This window comes from Rhinopithecus roxellana, chromosome 9, assembly GCF_007565055.1.
Source record: "Rhinopithecus roxellana isolate Shanxi Qingling chromosome 9, ASM756505v1, whole genome shotgun sequence".
Lineage (NCBI taxonomy): Eukaryota > Metazoa > Chordata > Mammalia > Primates > Cercopithecidae > Rhinopithecus > Rhinopithecus roxellana.
In genome coordinates this window covers 51,744,615-51,760,502 of record NC_044557.1, presented here as the reverse complement: position 1 = coordinate 51,760,502, position 15,888 = coordinate 51,744,615, and positions in this window count along the sequence as shown.

Below are 15,888 nucleotides of genomic sequence, written 5' to 3'. Positions count from 1 at the left end.
CAAATGGAACAGTGATAGGGAAAGTAATTGATCTAACACATAAGAACAGTGATTCAAAACCAATGTGGAATAAATTTCCATGGGTCAATAACATAAGGTGTCAGTTCAGTATTAGTAGAGATATGCAAGGCATCGAATATCACTAAAAACATGAAAAGCTCAGACATACCATTTCCCAAATTGAAATGAAAACACATTCATGCCTGCAAAAATAATTGTTCTGCTTCATTTATCATTACTTTATCTAATGTAAACACAAATGTAAACAAGGCAGTGTTCTTCACATAAAGTGACCATATAGTTAAGAATTTTAGTAAAATATTGTTGTTCTATATATTATTAAACAAATGCAATGAAGTATTAAAATAGCTGATCAGTTTGAATTTCCTGTAAAGCAGTAATTCCGCATCAGAATTGTAGATAAGGTTGTGAATTTACTGACTCACTTCCGAACAGTGTCTGTTGACATGGCAGTCAGAGCAGGTGAATACAGATGCTCTTTCTGATTACAAAGGTTATAGAGCTAAATTAGACAGCATTATGTGATACTAGCAAAGACAACTTCTGTTATAAATCAGAGGGCAAGACTTTTCTGAATCAATGTGATAAATTACTAAGTAATGATTACCAAAAATAATTACTAAGTAATAAAGGATACAGACTGGTTTACTGAAAAAAGCAAGTGTTACATTTAATAATTACCCATAATCTTTTTTTATTAACACATAATTTGGCCATTTCATATACTATGTACCTATTTTCATTCCCTCTCTGTGGGTCATTAAAAAACACAATGTGGTGGATAAGAACATTGTCCAAACTTCACTGCTAGTTCCAGTACATAGATGATGGCATATAAACTGGATTGTAGGGGTAGTCATATTTGCAAGTTCTACGTATTATGCTAATATCTCTAGTGTGGTACACATACACACCCACACTTTGTGGATCTTACAGTGGAATAAATAGTGTGTCCACATTAACTAAACTCAAAATGCTATCTGAAGAGGAATGGATGCTATAAGCAAACAGACTGAGTTAAACTGAGTCATGAAAATATATATATTTTTAAGTTTTTGGAATCATTTCCAGAAACGAATAAAGGGAATTATTTACTGATAGTATTGAGTCTGTGAGATTATAGCATATACTGAAACAATCTTCTGGATGGTGGTAAGGTCTTTTTTAGCAAACACAGTAAAGAGCTTATTTCATTTCTGATGCTTTCAAGGGCATATTCCAAAGTATCACAGATGTCAAATAGAATATGCTATATAAACCAAAAATGTACATTTCAGATGACCTATTACAGCAATCTCAGCCAATATGTAATATCACAAAATGTGTCAAGTCAATCGTATAAGAGAATCTAATCATTCGGCTGGATTTCATGTACTTTCATGATGTACTTTCATGATGTTGTGACCACAGGAAATAGGTGCCAGAGCATATGTAGCTAAGTCACAGGTTCCACGTTGCCTAGGAGGGAATCATAACTACATCAGAAAATGTTTAACAGTTATGTCTTAAAAATTAGAATTTTATGTATTAAAGAAAGCAACAACCAGGAATAGTACCACACCATAAATATGAAAGCTAATTATTATATTTAATAAATATAATGGAAATGGAGAAGGAGGAAAAATGAGTCTTTTGTTAGATATAAAGACAAACTATAGCACTCCTTGATAATACAACTGGAAATTTTACTTTAGCAAGCATAAAATAGTGGAGAAAGAAATGCCACTTCAAGCTCTTCACACTAGTGATGATTATGTGATATATCAGTGTAATATTTAGCCAGTGGTTATTAGATGTTACCATGCTTAAAGACATCTGATACTCATGCATAGCCTTACAGGCTAAAAAGGTAAGAGGTAGGTGTTCAGTAACCTCAGTTGGAAAGATATATAATGTTAGAATCCCCTGAGACAAGCCATTTCCCTGATACAGAAATTTACCTCAATAATCATGTAACCTAAAACACTTGGCATAGTAGCAAAGAAGTTGCCTTAGTGTTCTAATCTCATCTAATTGTGACCTTTGTCTTTCATGTACTTCTGAAATCATTTTCCATTTTTTCCATTGATGTGATTTTGACACAATTCTGAAATGTTTCAGGTAAGATTAATAACATCCAATTACAAATGTATGTTTCAATATTTTATACATGTCTACTTTGAAAGTTAAACCAATAGTATAGAAAGCCTAAGAATGAACAGTGATTAGACATACTCACAGAAAGTAAGGGAAAAACACATGATATTGTAAAATTCCTGTCAATTTTTGAGTAGAATACAGAAGTACGTAGCAGTCTTCAATTTTTAAACACAATTATGAGCTTACAACTGGACGTGACATGCATCATTTATTAGAACAATGTTAATTGTTTATACTAAGTAAGGATATAAGATCACAGAAGCTTAGTGTTATAACAGAGACTTCACAGGCATTCATAACTAATGCTTTCTAAGGAAAATAAGGGCATAACCCAGAACTCATGGTCAGTGCAGAGTAAGTATTAAAAGTTATGTATGAAAGACATTTATTTATAGAGATTTCTGAGGATTCTATGCCTTTTCAACTTAAAGATGAGTGTGTCTTAGAATTTATTTTATACATCATCAGACTGGGGATAATATTCAAATCTGCACTCAGCATATCCTCACATTACATGGCACATTGAACAGTATAGGAAAAGACATCATAAACTAGAATGTTGTACAGATTCATATAACTTTGCCATGTGCTCTGCTGTAGAGCTGAATTTATATGCCCTTAAAAAGGGATAAAAATCAATTAAATATAAATATGAAAATACACTTACGTTAGGTCACTTAGCTTCAGAGCAAGATGTCATTAACCTTTATTTCACAGAGAAAAACTGGAAGAAAAGCATGGTGAACAAGAATAAAATGATAAACTTCTTGGCTTATAGAGATGTTAATTGGGAATTTTTTCCACTTGTTTTTATCCATGAAAAAAGAATATCAGTCACAATACAGACATTTCTGTTGTATTTGGTCTGTGGGTAAACTGGATCCCAGGCAGAATACTTTTTGACACAGGCCTTTTTATACATGCTTTATATATGATGAAGCTTTGGTGAGATGTGACTGCATGGTAGGATGCATTTTCCTAGGATAGGATATGGTGCTGCTTGTACTTGCCACCTTTTATATGAATGTATGTCGCTACATTGGCCTGTCTGGCCAAGATATGAATGAATAAAGTATGAGCTGTCTATTTGAAAAGTCACTAGGATGCATGTTTCATTTGCTGTTACATAATGCCAGTTTGAACCTGTTTCCTCTATATATTAACAATCCAATTGTTAAGATAAAATATACTTTGCTTGAATGAATGATTTTGGTAGTAATATGAAAGTTATCCTTAAATCAATGTTATAATTTTTGCTATTACTGAAATACCGTCACAGAGGCCACGTTATTGGCTGTCTTCTCACAGCTTTTTAGTATATACCATTGCCTGAGTAAAATTAGGTTTTTAGGTCTTTTTGGCATTTACTTCTTTTATAGCTGATGTGAAATCAATTATTCCTTTATATGTTCATAAGTACAAAATTTCACTATCTTAATTACTTCCAAACAAACAATTTCCAAGCAAGGGTGTGTGTGCCTGGTTTTTCTGCTCCTCCAATTCTAAGATCATTATTTGTTTGCCTTTTGTTTGTCACCCAAAAATACAGATGGTTGGGAAAGATACATCTTACTGAGTTGTCTTATGCAGTCTCTGTCTATATTTGCATTTCTTTCTCTTTCTAAATTGTCTTTTTTTTTTTTTAACACAGATTTGGTTTTCCATTCCCTTTGTGAAAAATCAGTATTGAGCAGCATTGTACATCAGAGATGGTACCCAGGAAATATCTTTGTTCCTCAGTATTTTCCTTCAAAACTTCCATGCAAAGACAGTCCCAGTAAAGTTCACATACATCCCAGCCTCTCTCATTGGCTTCTAACTTTTTATAGAGCTATTCCCCTGAGAAAAGTGAAATGCTGAGTATGAAGGGTATTGTCTGTTGATAAGATAGCTAAGGAAATTTGCTTTTGGAGACTATATCTTAAATAATTATGCAGGAAAGTAGCCACAGTATAGTGTTCTGTTTAAGGTACATCATGGGTACATAAATGCCTAAAACCTTCATCCTTTGGTCTATTTCTCTGTATGTGTAAATTACATATATATTAGAGAGATAGAATAAAAGAATTAGGGGTGTTACAGAAGCAGCTTTTTGCTGCCTTGGTTTTGACTGTATCAGCATTTCTATTGCAGACCTCTATTTTCAGGGGTTTTAGAGACTCGACCATAAAAATTTGCTTCAGGCTTAAAAGTTTTGAAAGATTTTTTTTAGGTATCTAATTTTAAACAAATATATCTTGTTTTTATATTATAGGAGGGAATAAATGGAGTTTACTAGTTCAATTTTGCGCTAATATAACTTTTAATAAACTTAATTTTTTAAACAAAAACATAAAATCTAATTAGTTCATAGTTGGTTGATGCTTTTTTAAAAGAATCAATTATTGACCTTGGGAAACTTGCCTGCTTCATCAGTGTAGTAACCTATCTTTAAGATGTTTTAAAACGTGTATACCTATATTAACATTATCTTGATTCCAGTGGCGGATCAGTATGATAATGCAGATTTATGACATCCATATAAGCTATCTGGTAATATAGATTTGGGAATATATAGTATATATGATATATATATATATACACACACACACATATATATATTTACTAGATAGATGAAGAGAAAAAGCTCCCATAAACTTAGTTTGTCAAATAAATACCATATATTTAAAAAATTGCACAGACATTTATCATTCAGAGTCAGAATGAGATGCAAGTAATTGCAAAGGGAAGTCGTCTCTTGGGTAAACAATATACATTTTATAGCTTCTTACGAAACTAATTTTTTCTTTCTATGTTGTGGTTATGGGAAAGTAAAAAAATTAAAATTAATACAGACTTTATTTAAATAACATTAAACTGTGAAGCAGAGAGAAATGCCAGGAAATTAAATATGTAGGCCATTATCTTGTGGTTGTCTGACAATACTTCACCTTTCTTTTAATTCCCATGATGTTTTCAGTTATGGAGAGAGTATTAAAATCTAGATTTAAGTTTCTGCATTGTTCTCATTACACTCAACGCTATTTCATTAAGTTCTTGATAGTATGTAGTGTTCTGTGTGCAAGGAAAGAAATAAATAACACATTTATTTGCTGAATGAGTTTTAAGGTGTGCAAGTTGTAGTGATGTTTTTCCCACACAGGATTCTATACATTTACACCATCTTAAATCTGGCATAATTTTTTTCAGATAGCTTCTACTGACAAACACAAAGCTTGTTTGTGTGCAAATATAAGGCTAAATAAATGGTGCTAAAGTGTATTATGACTGTCAGATAAAATCAGGCAAAATTTTGTGGTGCTTAAATTAATTTTTTCATTGATTTTATTGATCAGTGCATTGAACAGTGTTTATTATTCACAAGTTGTCTTTTATTAGTAAATCAAGGCCTCATAGCCCATTGTTAAATAAAGTGGTTGACTAGTCTATGTAACAGCTCACCAAGCTACTATCTCTTTTAACTCCTTATAATGTTGCGTCATTAAAGGTCAAGGGGTCATGCTATTAATCTCATTGCTATAGACCATTAACATGACTGAACTTTTCCACAAAGTACTTATGTTTACAATGCTATAACCCTTTGACTGCTGCGGTAACCTTTAACCACACAAATGTCACAAGCTAGAATCATCAGCATGGTTCTTGCCATGGCAATCAAAGAGTTAAGGGCTGTGCAGTGATTTTTTTTGTATTTATTAATTTATATTTATTTTGTTTCCATTCAAGGAGGGGATTAGGGGTGGGGCAGTTTTTGTCTGCTGTAAGTGTCTTAACCAAGGGAAGGGTTAAATGGCTTTTTATACTATTGCATCTTCTGTATTTACCATCAATTCGTTGTGTTGTAATTAAAAGAAACTGTCAATAAATAAGAGAACAGAAAAATGGTTCATAGACATTGTGGTTTTACTCAATGAATGATTTACATACATTTATGACGAGTATGTAAGATATGATTTATAAGCAATACCCTTTACTATCTATGTCTTTCTAATCCATATGAAACAGAAAATGAAAACTAATTTAGGGAAAAATCCTCAGTGCATTTCCCTGAATTAGCAAGTATATGAAACTGGCCACATCAACTGGAGAAACTGTTTAGTTACTGTATGCTTATAACTGTGATCAAATAAAGGAGAAGAAAACTTCATTGCATCAAATATATTTCAGGCAAATGCCTGTAAACATAGGATATTTAAGGTTTCTACAAAGACTTGACAAAAATAAAAGACTACGTTTTGAATAGATGAATATAATTTATTTTTTAAAGTTACACATCATAGTTGTCTAGGCAAATTTAATCACAGAATTCATTTTTATATTAAGTCTTTGGCAAAATCCCATATAAGAAATCCCCCCCTCCCCCCCGCATGGTGGCTCATGCCTGTAATCTCAGCACTGTGGGAGGCCAAGGCAGGCAGATCACCTGAGGTCATGAGTTCAAGACCAGCCTGGCCAACATAGTGAAACCCCGTCTCCACAAAAAAATACAAATATTAACTGGGCATGATGGCGGGTGCCTGTAATCTCACCTACTCAGTAAGCTGAGGTGGGAGAATCACTTGAACCAGGGAGGTGGAGGTTGCAGCAAGCTGAAATCATGCTATTGCACTCTGCAGCCTAGAGAACACAGCAAGACTCCATCTCCATTTAAAAAATTAAAAAAGAAAAAAATAGGATTATAGTAAAGGATGGCCATGAACTGAATAACCCACTCACAGAAAGAAACCAAGAGGAAGGACTAATATTTTCATAACTAGCATATTGATAAATTACCTTGTACATAGGATAAACTGTGAAATCACTTTCTGAGAATATCAGATAGTTGCATGTAATCAAGTACTAAACGAAGAACTTTCTGAAGATTAGATATAATGTGTATCAAAGGTCATCTGAATTTTAGGAAGTCATATAGGGAATAAAGTGAACAGGTTGTTTGTTCTCTTATGCAAAAATCAAGGTACACCTGTCCACCAAGGAATTAATCTTACAAATTTTAATCCACACATGAAAGAGGAGCTGTGAACCAGAGTAACTAAGATGATTACAGAGATTTATTTTCCTGAAGTCATGAAAAGTAGACTAGAGGGATAGAGTACCTTTGTGTTAAGTTGTTGAACTCTGAATCTAGAATGATTCCTGGGGAATTTGGAGATCTATCAAGAGTTTAAAGGAAGACTGCAGATAAGAGTTGTTGGCTTTTAGAACATGTCAAAGAACGTACAAGGGTGAGCCAACCAACAATATAGTTTACTTTTATTTGTAGAAGGCTTTTTAAAAAAAAGATAACCTTGATTTTCGTAAAACTATTAAGAATATTAAACCATAAATATCTGAATCCAAGAATCAATCCCCTTTGTTTTTATTGTCAGAGAGAGAGAAGCTGGAAACATCCAGTTGTCTCAGTAGATTATTTATTTTTCTTATGTATATGGATTTATTTAATATCAAAATATAATGTTATATGCAATATATTACATGATTTTGCCACAATCAAGGACTAAATTAGAATAACAACTTGTAGAGGAAAAGAAGAATACAAATAAGGATATAGATAATCTAGTAATACACCTAGCTCACTATAGGAATAGGTATTACTTATTGAGGTGGATTGTAATGTTTGCATATTTTAATTTTTTTAAGAAAGTATTTGAATGGGCATAGCTTCAACCCAATTTCATGCATTCAGTCACCCTCTCAAATTAGTTACCCCAGTGTGCCACTGGCTCTCCCCTCCTACTGCTCTTCTTCCTTCCCCTCCTCTCTTTCTTCCCTCCCTTTCCCTTCTTTTCTTTCCTTCTCTCTTTCTCAATTGCACTATTTCTGGGAAGAAAAATTTACAATCATTTATTCTTTTCCACACCCTCATTCTTTCCTTTTTATAATTGTGTTGCACTCCTCACCACTTCACTAGACCTATTTCATGAAAGGTAAATTATATAGTCATCACTAAATTGAGTCTGTATTTCCTGTCTTACTGGACTTTTTCATAGTATTTAATACTAATAATTACTCTGTCATTAATATTTGTTCTAGGCAGCTCCTTGGTGGTAGGAGTATTCATTTTTTTCCTACCTCTTTCATCCCCAGAGGCTGATAAAGTACCTAGCTCATAGTCTTCAATAAAATGTTGGCTTCTAGACACTAGAGTTTAGGATTTTCCCTCAACATGTTAAACTAATTCTTGTGAGTTTACATGACCCCACCACCACCACCACCACCACCATGCTCTTAACTTCATTTATTTCTACACTCTTTCCTGGACCCTCTTTCACAGCCATGGCTTTAGCTTTATGACTATGATGTGCTGTGAAATTCAGATTCACAATTTCCACCCACTTGCTAGACAAATTGATTTGAATTTTTTTTAGCTTCCCAGATTCAATCTACTAAATTTAAAACTCACAACTATCCCTTCCCTCCCTTCAAAATTCCTCCTGAATTATCTATTTAATGGCACTAGATTCTCTTGTTTACCTGTCCATTAAAACTTCACAAGTTCTTGGCCTTCTCCTTCCTTTGACGCACATGCCCCATTCGACATTTGCCATATCTATGAATTCTACTCCTAGTTCTACATGGTATCATTTGCATATGATTTTTCCTTGGCATTCTTACCCTATTTAAGGTTCATTATTTCTTGCCTCCTCCGTGTTCTTGTCTTATTCAATCTCTATTTTTCATCCTCTCTACACGTTTCTGGCAAAGCTATCTTCTCAAATTAGAGTTCAAATATTATCATTCCTCTTAAAATCTTAAAAACAAAGACTTTATAAGCAGACCCTTCAAAATCTATACTTGACTTTCAAGATTTTTTCTCCAAGGCATATCATTATATATTTTTATACCTAAAGCCATCCAAGTATCTGCCATATATTACCCATGTTCTTGCACATGCTGTCCTCTCTATTTTGAATTCCACCTTCCCCATCTTCCCTGACCTCACTGAATAGATAAAAACACCCCCACCTTTGAAACTTCATGTCATCTGTTTGCATTGTGTTTTGCTAGGATTCTCCTAGTATAGTTAATATTGTCTCCCTTTTCCTTCAAAAGTGTTCCAGTTTTGTAAGTTATATGACCATACTCTTAGCCAACATTTTAGACAAAGCTTATAATTTTATGTGAAATTTTAAAAATAATTTCTTGTTAATGTCTAAACTTCTGGTGATTATATTCTTCTTACTGTTTTTTTCCTTTTTCTTCTGCTGCAGCATGTAATACAGTGCCTTACACAAAGAAGGAGCTAAGGAAATGTTTATTGTACTAAACTTAATTGTGTTCTTTGCTATAACTGGCATTACAGAAACTTTGTTTTGCTTTGTTATATTCTCTAACCCATTTTCTAAGAGTCTTATGAATTAAGATATTTAAAAGCATTTGTGTTACAAGATCAAATATTTTAAGCACTTGACCTTGATTTTTTTCAAAGGCCTTACTTATTTTTTCCAAGGCTCTTTAAATATTGCTTATTACTCATTAAATCATAAAGCCTCAAGTTTAGACTATCCTTTTTTTATATTAATTGTTTACTTCTTTTTTGTTTGTTTGTTTTTGTTTGTTTGTTTTGAGGTAGAGTCTTGCTCTGTCACCCAGGCTGGAGTGCAATGGCATGATCTGGGCTCACTGCAATCTCCACCTCCCAGGTTCAAGCAATTCTCCTGCCTCAGCCTCCCTAGTAGCTGGGATTACAGATGCCCACCACCATGCCTGGCTAATTTTTATATTTTTAGTAGCGATGGTGTTTTGCCCTATTGGCCAAGCTGGTCTTGAACTCCTGACCTCAGGTAATCCACTTGCCTCCCAAAGTGCTGGGATTACCGGAGTGAGCCACTGCACCCCACCTTAATCTTTTACTTCTGATAATCATCTTTTAAACCAAGAGGAAATTTTTTAACAATAGCCAAGTAAAGTGAGAAACCTGTATGTTGGCAGATAAATTATCAGAATTTAAAATATTCAAAAATCAAATCCTGCTTTCTCAAATCTGTGCATAGACATCAAAAAAATATTTATTAGTTTACTTACCATTAGACAGTAAACAAATTCCCTTATAAAAGAGACATTGTGAAAAGACTGAAATAGGAGTCATTTTACCTATTCAGAGGAGAATGCAGCCCAAATTCTTGCAGGTCCAGTGTTGGGTCTACAGGACAGCATTTCAAACATGGTGTTTAATCTGGAGGAAACTAAAGATTGGTGAGTTATTCAAAAGGGAAAAAGCCAAGTCAAGAATAAAAGAGAGGATATAGATAAGCAGTTCGAGAGCAGGAAAAGAAGCCATTTATTAAAGTTATTTATTACCTTGAACAGCTGATATTGGACCATTATGCCTACAATAATTTTCACCTAAGAACTCATTCTAGAGTTTACCTGGTGTGTGACATGCATCTAAGAGCTATCATCATATTTTCAGGTCAAATGATAGATCAGCCACAGGTATATAATTTCCTTCTTTCCAAAGCTCTACTAAAACTATAGAAAATCTATTTTATTTCTTTATTTTCAAAGACCTCGGAAAAGGAAATACAAGTGAGGAGACCATGGCAACATTTGAGAAGCTGAAAACAAGTGCACATCTGGTAACTGGCTTAGCAGAACCAAGGAAACCAAATCATAGAAACTGGCAGGGGCAAGCAGACAGCAAACCCAACTCCATCACATATGTGTTGAATGCTGGGGGAATGGACACACCAAGCAGCTGTGGACATAAGGTGAATGGAGTTGACTAAGAAGAATTTAAAACTATAAGGAACAGTTAAATACTCCAGATCCTGTCCATGCCTCCCTGCCATTGATAACTCACTCTCCTCTTTCCAGCCCAAAACTTAAATATTTGGTCCACAGAAAGGGTAAAAGAAAGTCTCTGAATTGGGACTTTCTACACCAAAACAGAGGATTAGATGAATCCCCTGTTCTATAGTTCAATGCTGAATTCTGAGACAAATGCAGAGTCCTTCCTCTGTCTCACCACAGGAACATCAGCATTGAGATTTTTGTTTTGTTTGTTTGTCTGCTTTTTCTCTATGTCAGAAAGTGGAACACTCTTCTCTAGTGAATCTGACAACTCAAGAAGAAACAATAAAATTTAGTACCCAGGGTTTTCTCCATAAATGGCCAGCAGGATTATCCCTTATTAAATTTCATACTGACACATCCCATCAATGCAGTCAGTGTTTCCAATCAGCTTTTTGTTTATCCCTGTTGAATAGCAGCAGATAATCAAGGGTTTCTAGGTATTTGAGTAAAGGCTTAAGCAGAGAGATAGACACCAAAACAAATGCACAAAACCCATGAAGGAAACAGGTTATGCCTGAGGAAAAAAACATGTAAAACTATCTTTAATATTCCATAGAGGAAAAAAAAATTCTTTTGCTTGGAAATTAAAAACATAGTTAGAGCAACAAAGAACTTAATATAAAGGTTGGAAAAGTTGAGTTAAATCTCTTGGAGAATACAGCAAAAAGAGAAAGATATGAAAAAACTACTAGAGCAAAATATTTGAAAATTAGAGAACAGATCTAAAAGTCTAGGAGGTACAACATTCAAATAATTGGAGTTCCAGAAAAAGAGAACAGAAAAAAAAAATGAAGGAGAAAAATAATTATCATACAATTTGGTAAAATTTTCTGGGATTTAGAGACTTGAGTATCCAGGTTGAAAGAACCTAGAGATGTCAAGTATAATGGATGAAAATTATACAATAAATCACAGTGAAAATTCAGATCATGAACGACAAAGAAAACACTGTATAAGCTTTCAAAGAGAGGGTAGAAAATTCATTTACAACGCATAACAAGTTGAAATAGCCTTAGATTTTTCCAAAATAACACTGACAATTTGAATATTAGAGTGTTGTCTTTAAATTTTTGAATGAAAATTATTTTTAATCTATATGTCTATACACAAGCAAATATTAATTAAATGTAGAGTAGAATAAAGCCAGGCAAGTTCTCAAAAGTTTTTTACTCTCATATTGCAGTTCTCAACTAAAATATGTGTTTCCCTAAATAATGATAAATTCAAAAAGAGACATAGAATTTAGTAAAAACACCGAACTTTTAAAGAAGAAGAAGAAGAAGAGGAAGAGGAAGAAGAAGAAGAAGAAGAAGAAGAGGAAGAGGAAGAGGAGGAGGAGGAGGAGGAAGAGGAAGAGGTGGAAGAAGAAGGAGGAGGAGGAGGAGGAGGAGGAGGAGGAGGGGAGGAGGAAGAAGAAAAAGAAGAAGAGGAAAAGAAGAAGAAGACGAGGAAGAAGGAGAAAGAATAAAGCAGTAAAGGAATTATCTGAAAGTCCAAGAGTATGGTGGAGGGTACCTCCAAGATTACAACTGTACACCAGGCATAAAAGATAACGAATTCAGATTGGAGCAGCATAATGAATAGATAAGCATGTTGAGGACTTTTGTACTAATGACTTTGTCATCATAGCATGATTTTTAACTTATGATGATACTTCAGGATGTGCTTCATCAAAACAAGAAAATAAATTTAAAATAAGAACACATAAGATCTAAGGGATAACCAGGCACGGTGGCTCATGCCTGTAATCCCAGCACTTTGGGAGGCTAAGGCGTGCTGATCCCCTGAGGTCGGGAGGTTCAAGACCAGCCTGACCAACATGGAGAAACCTCATCTCTACTAAAAATACAAAATTAGCTGGGGTGGTGGCACATGCCTGTAATCCCAGCTACTTGGGAGACTGAGGCAGGAGAATCGCTTGAACCCAGGAGGTGGAGGTTGCCGTGAGCCAAGATCTCACCATTGCACTCCAGCCTGGGCAACAAGAGCAAAACTCCGTCTCAAAAAAAGAAAGAAAAAAGGAATAGAAAATTCATTTCTTGAGAAAAAATATCCTAAAATAAAAGCAAAGGTAAATCCTGCATAGCAGACCTAGAGAATAACTAGTCCAAATGGTAGAATCAATGACTCCAGTATGGAAATTATACATATATGTATGTGTGTGTGAGTATAATTCACACACACAGAGTGAAACAATACACAAAGTAAAACCAATAAATTACTTGATGTGATTGGCCTTGTGGGAAACGGTACCTAGAGGCATTTGGAGTGTATAGAGACTTAACCAATTAGGTACCAAAATATGAAGCAAACATAAAAACAAGACATTTATTAATTTAATAAATATTTTTTAATTCTAATAAAGATCCAATTTAATGCCAGTTCTAGTTATAGGCAGGATAATGTACAAACTGTATTTTTATTTAACCAACAATTATAATAAAACAATTGAGAAAATAAGGGAAGGGAAGCAGAGGAGATGACATAGAAGACAGCTTAATCTTCATCTAACAGGGAAATCTGGAGATGATGTCTAATATTGATTTAAAGATAAAATACTGAGGAATTCTGACATGATAAATGCCAGGAAAAAAAATCAGCCAAAAACATCAGAAATGTTTGGGGAGGAGGACTATGTAAGTAGGGGCTGGAATTGGGAATGATTATATTTTACGGTGTTTTTTTAGCATTATGCAATGTTTTAAATGGTGTAACTGTATTAATCCAATAGTAGAGAGTTTAAATCACAAAAGCAACCCGTGGTGAACACGTCCAAAATTTTCACGGACATAGGAGTACTCTGACCTTGACTCCACTGCTTTGCGTCTGCCACTGGGCATTAATCAGACTCATTTGATCATTGTTTTTCTTTTCACCCACTTCCCAGCATAGTCTTTGTCTTTTCCTCCACATTATCTGCTCCTCTTTTACAGCCTTTGTGGACTCTCACTTGGCAGAGAAAAAGAAGATTCATGAAAATCTTTGCAACTGCTTGTCAGAACACTTAGCCTCAGTCTTAGGGAGATATTTGGTCAGAAGTTTTTGAATGATAAGAGCTTAGGGATGATAGATTTTTCCATTTTATTAAGTGAGAAATACTCTTCAAAGGAAAGGATAAGTGGGGTAAGAAATGGTGAGTAAAATTAACTTAGAACAAGATACCAACCAGCTCTAGGTCATCTCCCCAACAAGAAAGTGAGGATCCTGAAGAAACAGGTGAGATTTAACATCAGAGAAAATTTTATATGCTTTAAAGAAATACTTGTAACAGTAACATGTTATCTGTTACTGTGAATTCATAAATTATCCTTTCCTAAAAATGAGTATTGGTTCATTTGTCTTTTCATTCAATATTAATTGCATATTTGCTACATTTCAAATATTTGCTAGAGGAGGGGATAAGCTATGCAAAGTCAAGTAGGGGAATCAAATTTGTTTAAATTATTATACCTCATTGTAATTAGTATATTTATATAGCATACAATGCATAGCACAATGTACTATAATGTACAATATGATAACATGTATTGTAATGGGTATAAGATCATGAGAGATTCTCAATGGCAGTTCTACTTGGGGTTATCATAGAATACTTGATAAAGAAGGTAATGCATGAAAAAAAGTAGGAGATTAAGAGCTTAAAAGTAGGAAAGTATCATTTCAAGCCAAAAGTATAGCTATGGGAAAGCATACAGGTGTGACAGCATAGCACATTTGGGAATAGAATTATTTCAGAACTAGAGTGCAATGTACATAAAGAAGAATTGTGAACATTAAATTCAAAGATATAGGCAAGAGTTATATCATAAAGGGATTTGATGCCTCTTTTTCAGCCAACCCACCTGGTGATTCTATAAGCTACCCATCAGCCCTTTTAATGAATTTGTTTTTGGTTAAAGTCAGTCAGAGTTGGTTTCGTGGCATGTGACTAACTCTGAACTGAAGTGGTTGTTGTCAGTAGCAACTTGGGGGAATAGAGGACTAAAAATTTTATATCTCTCCTGGTTAGACATTGAATAGTGAAAATTGACCTATTTTAAAGGGGTATATCTTAGACAGCTAATGGCACTTTGGAGCAAAACAGATAGCTAAATTATTACGTTTCATTACCTGGAATCGGGTACAATAGAAGGCAAGGCTTTAAAAAATCCAGGCTCTGCTGCTATATAACTGTAGGAAAGACTTGAAGGTCTCGAAGACTATGAGCTGAAGGTATTACTTCTTTTCCTTTTTTTCTTTTGAGATAGGGTCTCACTTTGTTGCCTAGGCTGGAATGCAGTAGCATGATCACTGTTCACTGCAGCCTCAACCTCTTGGGATCAAGTGATCCTCCCACCTCAGCCTCCTGAATAGCTGGAACTACAAGTGTGCACCTGGTTAATTTTTGTATTTTTTGTAGAGGTGGTGTTTTGCCACGTTGCCAAGGCTGGTCTCAAACTCCTGAGCTCAAGCAATCCACCTGTCTCAGCCTCCCAAAGTGTTGGGATTACAGGAATGAGCGAGTTCACCCAGCCCTGAAGACTTTCCTTCTAAGAGCACATGGAAGTTTAAAAAGGAAAATTATAAGTTAAATTTATAGTTTATTGGTTCAGGCATTGTATTAGTCTGTTCTCACACTGCTAATAAAGACATACCCCAAACTGGGTAATTTATAAAGGAAAGACGTTTAATCAACTCATAGTTCAGCATGGCTGGGAGGCCTCAGGAAGCTTATAATCATGGCAGAGGGGGAAGCAAACATGTCCTTCACATGGCAGCAGCAAGAAGAAGTACCAAGCAAAAGGGGGAAAAGCCCCTTATAAAATCCTCAGATCTTGTGAGAACTCACTCACTATTACAAAAACAACATGAGGGTAACCACCCCCATGATTCAATTACCTCCCACTGGGTCCCTCCACGACATGTGGGAATTAGGGGAACTACAATTCAAGA